Source organism: Palaemon carinicauda, chromosome 34 (genome assembly GCF_036898095.1).
Source record: "Palaemon carinicauda isolate YSFRI2023 chromosome 34, ASM3689809v2, whole genome shotgun sequence".
Lineage (NCBI taxonomy): Eukaryota > Metazoa > Arthropoda > Malacostraca > Decapoda > Palaemonidae > Palaemon > Palaemon carinicauda.
Genome location: NC_090758.1, coordinates 17244743 through 17254886, shown reverse-complemented (window position 1 = coordinate 17254886; position 10144 = coordinate 17244743). Strand labels below are relative to the sequence as shown.

The following is a 10144-nucleotide window of genomic DNA, read 5'->3' as shown; positions in this document are numbered from 1 at the left end:
TCGACAGGTGTTTGATTTCATTCACGGCCTTTCACATCCCTCGTGCCGTTCTACTGCACAGCTGCTGAAGGCAAAGTTCATTTGGCACGGCATTTCTAAGGATGCTAAGGATTGGGTCCGCGCCTGTACTTCTTGCCAAACTTCCAAAATACATCGACACACGGATTCAGGAGTGGGCACCTTTCCTCAACCTCCGCGTCGTTTCGCACACATTTACGTCGACGTTGTAGGCCCCCTACCTACATCACAACGACATCGTTACCTGTTTACCGTCATCGACCGCTCCACTCGTTGGCCTGAAGTCATTCCCATGGAAACTGCAACGTACGCCTCATGTACATCTGCCTTACTCTCTGGATGGATTTCAAGATTCGGTATCCCTGAGCATATTACTTCTGACAGGGGAACCACTTTCACCTCTCAATTGTGGACGTCATTAGCGAATCTCCTGGGCATCACCCTACATCAGACAACGGCCTACAACCCCGCTGCCAATGGAATGGTTGAACGTTTTCATCGCACCCTCAAAGCAGCTTTGATGTCCCGCTGCAAGGATTGCAACTGGTTTACTCAGCTTCCCTGGGTTCTCCTGGGACTAAGGACCACTCCTAAAGACGCCCTCGACGTCTCGGCAGCTGAAATGGTGTATGGCGACCCGTTGGTCATCCCTGCCGAATTTTTTCCTTCTACAACCTCCTCCGACAATCTCCAGCGCATACGTCATGTCGTGGGAAAATTTACTCCGTGCCGCCAGACTTACAAGCCCACAGCGAAGCATCACATACCAACGGACTTGCACTCTGCAACGCACGTCTTCCTGCGCAACGACAACAGCAAGCCACCACTAACGCCCCCTTACACAGGCCCTTTCCTTGTGATCCGACGCAGTCCGAAAGCACTCCTCCTAAACATTCGGGGCAAAGAAGACTGGGTCTCCATTGATCGTCCAAAACCTGCTTATCTTCTGCCAGATGACCCGCCTACAGTTCGCCTCTGTAGATCAGGGCGCCCTATTTAACATGTTCAGTATGTCATTTTTAGAGGGGGGGCCATGTACCAACCGTGTGTCACACAATTTTACATAATTCCTTTTGCATATATTATGCTTGTATCTTCGCTCTTCCCTCGCACTAAACGAACATGAAAATTCATGTCTGCTGTTTTCCTCTGTAACATTGTCTGTCTTGTTAACTTGTTATGTCCTGTTGGCTTGAGGTTTTGTATATAAAGGAGAGTGTTCTATAATAATATAACTCAGTTGATTGCATCCTGCCTTTGAGTTCACAACCCTCTCTCGGCACCGTCACAAAATGCTTGCCAGCACTCAGTTATAACAAACTCTCATATAGTATAAACTGGTGAATTAAATCTCTGGGGAACCTCTTTCTAGGTAATTTTCCTCCTTCTAAGTAAGCAATAAAGTAACTCCATCTGGCTTCACTTACCTGTTTATTTCTAAATTCTCCCTCACTCGATTACTTGATTATTATAGAAAATTGCTCTAACTGGTGTACTTGACTGATCAGCAACCTCATTGTGTTTTCCTGGCCGATTCACTACTTTAAAGCGATAATCTTACATTTCAATAATCCTTTTATTCATCCTAGGAGACTTTGTTTTTCTTTTGAAGACTGACAGTAGATGCTGATGATCTGTCTGAACTGAAAAAATGGTACCCCCAAAAAATTATGAAACCGTCTACAGGACAAGACTATGGTCAAAGCCTCTCTTTCAGAAGTTGAATGGCTCTGTTTGCCAGGTTTCAACAAGTTTCAAATGACCATCACTCTCCTGCATCAGTACTGCACCTATATGATCTAGACTAGCATATGTAAATAACTGAGAAGGCTTTGTCAAATCTGCTTTTACCAGTAACGGAGCTGTCATCAAAAGTTGTTTTAGCTGATCAAAACTACGCTGACACTCTGGTGTCCAGGTAAATGGTTCTTTCTCTGCTAAAAGATTAGTCGAGGGGGCAGCTACTGCAGCAAAATTGTGTATGTGCTTCCTATAAAGGACACACATACCTGGACATCTTCTAGTTTCTTTTACTTTAGTGGGAGCTTTCATATCCCTGATTGCACTTATGTAGTCTGGCAAGGTTTGCATCCGTTCCTAGATATGATATGGCACAGAAATTTAATCTCTTCTTGAGCTAACTGACATTTCCTCTAAATCAGGCATATCATTTGAGATTTATCAGGCTTCCTAACTAAAATTATAGGACTTACCCAAGCAGCTGTGGATGGCTCAATTATATTTTAGCTCTCCATATCCCCTAAAATATTGGCAATAAGTTGTTTAGCCTTTTCAGGATATTTATACGTGTGGGTCCTAACTGGCTTTGGATCACCAACATTAATATGCCCTTGAAGTCCTTGAAATATTCCTAACTCATTATCTTCTTATATAAAAATTTTATGATTTTCCATTACAATCTTCAACTGGGCCCATTGTTCACCATTTAGATGTGACCAATCTTGTTGTGCAATTAAATTTTCTAATTTTTCCTATCTAGAGCATTCTTGTCCTGATGCAACACACATGCTTTAAAGGATAAGCTCATTTTTAATCTCACACTTTCTATTATCATTATTACTTGCTAAGCTACAACCCTAGTTGGAAACACTGGATGCTGTAAGCCCAGGGGTTCCAACAGGGAAAATATCTCAGTGAGAAAAGGAAACAAGGAAAAAATATTTTAAGGACAGTAACATTAAAATTAATATTTCCTATATGACTATAAAAACTATAATAAAAGAAGTGGAAGAGAAATAAAATAGAATAGTGTGCCCAGTGTACTCACAAGCAAGATAACTCTAACCCAAGACAGTGATAGACCATGGTACACAAGCTATGCCAATACCCAAGACCTGAGAAAAATGGTTTGATTTTGGAGTGTCCTTCTCCCAGAAGAGCTGCTTACCATATCTAAAGAGTCTTTTTTAGCCTTACCAGGAGTAAAGTGGCCACCGAACAGTTGCAGTGCAGTAGTTAACCCCTTGGATTAAGAAAAATTATTTGGTAATCTAAGTTTTGTCATGTGTATGAGGATACATGAGAATATATAAAGAAAATTCCAGATTATTCAGTATAAGTGTAGGCAAAAGGAAAATGAGCAGTAACCAGAGAGAAGGAAGGATCCAATGTTATACTGTCTGGCCAGTCACAGACAGTACTACATATCGGAGACTCTGAATTGATGTCCCTTTTATCGATCTTTTTATAAGTACCTATCAATGTACCTCTCTTTAAATTAACTATACACTTTGTGCTATTCACTAGAGGTATAAAAACTTCCTTATGGTTATTGACTCGAAGGGACAAAGCATTCATAGCACCACTATGTCTCACTCTTCATTCAAATACAAGTACTGTATCCATATCTTCATTAACGTTAACTGCATACATCCATACTGAGGAAGGTGGTATAATTATCTTTTTCTTGAACCTAAACTCCGCTACAATGGGATCTGAGTGTTGAAGTATCTTGAGATTCCTAATTCTTCTTGTGGAAGGTCTCATTTCACGAAGTCACATAATGTACGTAATATTATCCAAAACTAGGATCCTGTGTTAAACAGGCAATCCCAAGTAAATCTGCATCCAAAAAGATTTTTGTATATAAATGTAGGGCTGGCAAAATATAAAATATATGAGTATCAGCTCTATGACTAATAATAACTTACAGATAAACTGATCCCAATACCGGTACAACTGTGTCCTGGACATCCTGATTCATCTTAGCAGGCTTCGAACCTAAACTCTCCACAAAGGATTTCTTGACTATACTGGCACAACTACCTGTATCAACTAAAGCTCCTAACATGCATTTATTAACCGTCAAACTTATACTTGGAGATCTGGCGTGACCTAGTCATAGTGAACCATCTCTATCTAATTGTCCTGGACATCCTACATAACCTCTCTAAAATTTGGTTGAAGGCAATCAAAGCATATTCCCTTAGGTGGATTATAAGGAATATCAGACAGGTTATGGGTGGCTATTTTTCAAAAAAAAATACAGTACTTTATAATATTATTCTGTTTCTTCATGGACACTTGCTCAATTTTCTTGTTTAATTCGTCAATTTTTTTTTATATATTTTTCTATTTCATTACATGGAGTTCCAACCTGAGGAATATTTGTTACTGGGATTGGTGACTAGGAATTTCCAGCACCTGATATGGACAAGACTCTGTTGTTATTATTAATAGTTTTGCACTGAGCCCTATAATATTCCCCTTATGTATGTGCAATGGAATTCTTTAAAAGTACATGGTCTGCCAAGAAATCAACTAATTTATCTTGAGCTTGTGAATTTAAGCCTTTATATATCTTTATGTTAAGGAGCTTTGGGAAACTTCAATGTTAAAGCTAAAATTTTACACTGTAGTTTATTATTAATAGAGCTATGATGTTCTTCAAAGAAATAAGTCATGGCAGTTATTTCTTGGCAGGCCTGTAAAAGAGTTGCTACACCTATAAACTGTTGTCTCATGCCCCTTTTAATCTCACTCTGAGACAGATTATCACCATTCTTTTGTATATCAGCGGTTAAGAAAGTAAGTATGTCCTGTTCAGCCCTAGCTATTGCAACTTCTATCCTCTTATCATCTAAGTTTGTTCATTACTCTACCTGCCTAAAGAAAATAGTTAACCTATTGTTGGCAACTACACTCTTAAGCTCTGAAAGTTTGAGTAGCGATATATCTTTTAGCCTTAAAACAGGTATATCACAAGAATCTGCTACTGTAGTAATATTTGAATAAAATAAGGGATTTGTATTACTGAAAGATCCAATAAAAGGATTGGATGTGACAGTCCGATGAGCTTGTTGAATAATGGAAGGGTTTGTCGGGATAACAGGATGTTTAGGAGGAGGGTAGGCTGGTGGTGGATTAGGGATGCGGGTGAGGGATGGTGCACGAGGTGGTGTTAGAGCTGCAGGGTTGTGTTGTTGGCTAGGCCCTTATAGATGTTATGGGTACTATACTCATGAGCGCAGATGTTCTTTGTGGGTGGCTTTGTGTGTTCGTACATTGTGGGATAGGAGAACTGTATGGTAGTGTTCCTGATACTGTATTGGTATGTCTATGTGAAAATGGGTTGTATGGCTTATGTAGTGCAGATACTACTGAGGGTTGAGTGTCATTAAGTGTTTGTATAAGGTGTTGCATCTTTCTATCCCTATTTTGAAACTGCTGTATTAAATTCACTACCTGTGACATGAATCCTTGATAGGGCTATCAAAGATTCTATGCCTCCATTGTAGCTTGTCTAACTTCGTTTTCTAACTGTATAAGTTTTGTGAAAGAGTCATCCACAGAATTGACCATTTTGATACAATAATTTAACAAGAGTCATTTAAACTAAATGATCCCCAAATATGTAGGTAATATTGGACATATTTAGAATTAAATGCAAAGTATACACTATATATGGGAGGATACAGTTCAAACAAAATATCTATAAAAATATACATAAATAATAATTGTGAACTGCAATACTAAGGCTTCATGGATGGGTGGAGTCCATAGCATAAGACTATTGATCCCATTGCTGCCACCATATGTCACGGGGAATTTTGACTTTTCCCCTGACATGAATTATCTTTTGACATCATGAAGATTTCAATGTTCCTGCGTGGATAGCACAGGAGAACTGGAAAAGGTAGTGGAATGATGGGTCCTACCTGCTGGCTTCCATGACATCTGAACAGTATATGGTTCAACCTTACTTTCTACGTTTTATATGTCATAGACAATACCGATTGAACAGTGCATCAAGTCCCTAGCAATACTTGATCCATATTTTTCTTTATTCAGCTGAAGGGGTAGTACACTCTTCCATAATTCAATCTCCCAGACTGGTTCCCTGTAATTTTAAGTTATTTACTTTTTTTGTATCCCTCAAATAATAATGCCTACCTCTAGAAGATGTTTATAATACAAAAAATATATATAATCATGTTTCAGTTTAAAAAGAAAAAAAACTACAGTATAATCCTTTCATTCATAAATTTTTCAGTGATATAAAACAATAGTTTTAAATTTTTCTAAAGAGTAAATGATAGACTTAAAAATAGAGTAGGTTACCTTTAAGGTTTAAGAGGCAAAGGAAATCTTACCAGAATAAGCGAGGTAAATTAGGCTAGTATGCCCTTTGATGCAATGTAGCATAGGCTGGCCCTCATCAACCATCTTTAAAAATACCCTACTCAATCTTTATATGGAATTTTAGATTAGGCTAGAGAAGGTTACAGTGGCCAGGTTAGGTAGTATAAGAGGACAAATGCTAACCCCTATATCTAGCTATATAGAATAATTTTCATAGACTAAAGGAAATATAACTATTCATTTGATAACACATATACCTGCAAGGCCTTCAGAAATAATTGTATAACTCCATATAAGATTGTAAACAATGGAATTTTCCATGATAGATAGAGGGAGGGGGAGTCCCGAGGTGTCCTACATGTCGGCTACTTCGTGACTCCCTCTTGGCATTGAAAATTAATATATATATATATATATATATATATATATATATATATATATATATATATATATATATACACAGTATATGTATATAGAGCCATTACTTTTTGCAGTTGATATGGTTTTCAAGAAGACAGGAAGTTCATGTTGTTACTAACATGTTCAGATAACTTTTTTATTTTTCTTAAAAGAAAACAGTATATCATCATCAGGGAATAAATAGGCAGTCTTGTAAAATACTGCAACACAACCACGAGTGTGTATTCAAACTTTGCCGTGCATTGGCGAGCCACTGCATTAATCCTGATCTCTTTTTCCTATCTATGTATATCGCAATATTTCCTACTTTTTATAACAATCTTCTAGATTATAACTTAAAGTCTTACCTTTCTAAAAGGGATACGTTCAATGTCTTCTCTGACGACCTAAAACACATATCTTTAAAGGAAGGATATTATGCTCATCCAGCCTTTCCTTGTGTACCCTAATGCCAGTACGGCCATAGTACAGGGAGAAGGATTCTAGACTACGTCTCCGATATAGAGAGAGAAAAACATAAGAAGGGTATGGCAGTACTGCTACATGCATTCATTGATGGAACAAATTTTCTTTTAATGATTTTTACAATCAGTATTACTAAAAACAGGGATAATTTTAAAGATATTGCTTTGATGATGAATCAATGTATGGAAAAAATTATCAATACTGAAAGGATAACCTTTTCCCATTACATAACTATTTAGGTTTGAGGCTCATAAATTGAATAATATCTGTTAAAACCTAACTGAATATTCTTAACATTTGCAATATGGGCATTTTACTCTCGATATATATTCATAGATTTGGACTTTTATGAATCACTAAAAATTTCTTCTACAGTATTTGGCTGCCAAATAACTCCTACCATCATAAAATTTGTTACAACAACAATCAATCAATCTTTCACCCCCTGAAAGATTTAGTTTTCTCACCTGCATTGTTAATTTTCAGATTAGCGTGTACTATCTCTGTTAGTTGAGTTGAATTTCTATTGGTCCCTTAAATTTTCATTACCTAGCCTAGGTGCAGAACCGCTGGAGAATTCCTGCTAGATCGTTCTCCTGACTTATGCCTATGATTCTGACCCAAACCCTCTAAAAACCTACGTCCATTGTTGAACAGACTCTTATTGTTGAACGCTTCAAACTAATAAAACATCAAGGGAAATTACAGCGCCCCTCTATTGATTTGTAAACAGTTTAACAACTCCACTTAAACACCCCTTTAAGTCACTCCCCGTATATGAATCCTAAGACCACTGTCCTCTTGGCATATCTACCCAATATTCACTCTAATTTAAAGGATCTTCCTTTCCACTGACAAACTTCCCAAGTGGGTTACACAGCTTCTCCCAGCCAATCTCTTTTGGCGGACATATTTTGCTCCCTCTGATCGTCCACCAATTTAACCCCTGAAAGGAGATGACCTTCCTATACTCCCTCCGCAGTTTTTGACTAGATGCCATGAGAAGTTCACGGTAGGTGGCTCCAAGAAGTCTAAGTGTACAGGTGACGGACTTAGACTTGTGCCAGAGTACAACCTACCAGTCATTGCTCAATCGAAGCCCAAATCAACTTACTACTCCCACCTAACTGCTCTCTCTCTCTCTCTCTCTCTCTCTCTCTCTCTCTCTCTCTCTCTCTCTCTCTCTCTCTCTCATATAAGAACACAGGTAAAGACATAAGAAAATCAACACAATTTGCAATCATTATAGTTCTTGATTACCTGACTCAGGACTGACTGAGTGTATAAAGATTTAACACCCAGAATGCCAGCTATTCCCCCAGTCGCTTAACTTACTTTCCCTCCCACCTTTGGGGTTCGAGCCCGCTCTGAGCATCACGCCCTCTTCTTCTAGTTCTCACTAATCCATGCTTAAACTCTGTAATCTTGTTCAATACTTTATCTTTTTTTTTTCCACAAAAACTATCAATAAAAAGGTTTCATTATGGCAAATGTCAAAACTTCTAGAAGATTTGATCCTTTAGGCACCTTGAATGTTTTCTTCTGCAATAAGCTATAGTGTTTCACATCTAATGTGTGCAGTATACGTATCAAACACCAACATACGGTTCATACCATACCTATTTTATAAAAATGGAATTATTGAACAATAAAAGTAAATCGATATCGAATGCAGATTTAGTAATTAAGAAAGTTAAATGAAATCTAATTACAAAACTGCTGATCTATAGAAAATAAAATGAAATAAAATTATTTAGGTATACAAATATTATTATCGATAATAATAATAATAATAATAATAATAATAATAATAATAATAATAATAATAATAATAATAATAATAATAAAAATCATTATAATAATAATAATAATAATAATAATAATAATAATGTCACCTACAAATGAATGATATGAAACAAAAGCCAAAAACATAAAGTAAATACGCAGGAAGTAAGGCAGATGTTGCCGACCTATGACCTCGTCTCCCTTATCCATGGGCAGTGTGGGAAGCAGTTTGAGCCTCTTTCCTCAATGCTTCGTATGTGCTGACCCAAGCACACGTGTACTGAATCGATTTCCATGTCAACAGGTACACCGGGGAGAGGGGACGCAGAGTGAGAACCAGTATGGTGTGGTTTCATCACCTGCCACTGCTACCCTTATGCGAAACAAGCCCTCAGACCCTCCAGCAATGTAAGGGTAATAAGAACACCCAGAGTAGGTGAGTTGAAGGCCTGTTCCTCTCGAGTACTACACAGGAGTGGGCAACCCTTGCTAGACCCACCTGCCATGGTAAGCCTACCTCAACCATGGCGGACATCGATACGCCATGAGACGTCAAACAATTTCTTTTTGTAATAATCATAGACGTATTAATGTCTCCCTGAGTGTCCGCTATCCCCGTGTGTAATTATTCTAATAGTTTAAAGTTATTTCCATTGTATTTCACTGATGTAACCTCAAGACTTAAAGTTCTTTTTCACTCTATTTGAATAAGATTTATGATTATTTGTGTTGTAAAAGTTAACTTAGACAATGAATCCTCATAACAAGTAACAATCGTCTAATTCACCGCCTCATATCATGTATTATTATGTAATTAATCCACGCTATGTGACAAATCTGGTAGCAGCGGTAGGATAAAGAGGATTAAGAACAAGTGGGATAATGAGCAAAATTAGTTGATTTCTTGGCAGACCATGTACTTTTAAAGAATTCCATTGCACATACATAAGGGGAATATTATAGGGCTCAGTGCAAAACTATTAATAATAACAACAGAGTCTTGTCCATATCAGGTGCTGGAAATTCCTAGTCACCAATCCCAGTAACAAATATTCCTCAGGTTGGAACTCCATGTAATGAAATAGAAAAATATATATAAAAAAAAATGACGAATTAAACAAGAAAATTAAGCAAGTGTCCATGAAGAAACAGAATAATATTATAAAGTACTGTATTTTTTTTTTTTTTTTGCAAAATAGCCACTTGTCTGATATTCCTTATAATCCACCTAAGGGAATATGCTTTGATTGTCTTCAACCAAATTTTAGAAAGGTTATGTAGGATGTCCAGGACAATTAGATAGATATGGTTCACTATGACTAGGTCACGCCAGATCTCCAAGTATAAGTTTGAC

At 37.4% G+C, this 10144-nt stretch overlaps 1 pseudogene; it reads right to left on the bottom strand.

The window, feature by feature from the left end:
- Positions 1-3915: 3915 nt before the first annotated feature.
- Positions 3916-9000, bottom strand: LOC137626733 (uncharacterized; annotated as a pseudogene).
- Between the last annotated feature and the right edge of the window lie 1144 nt (positions 9001-10144).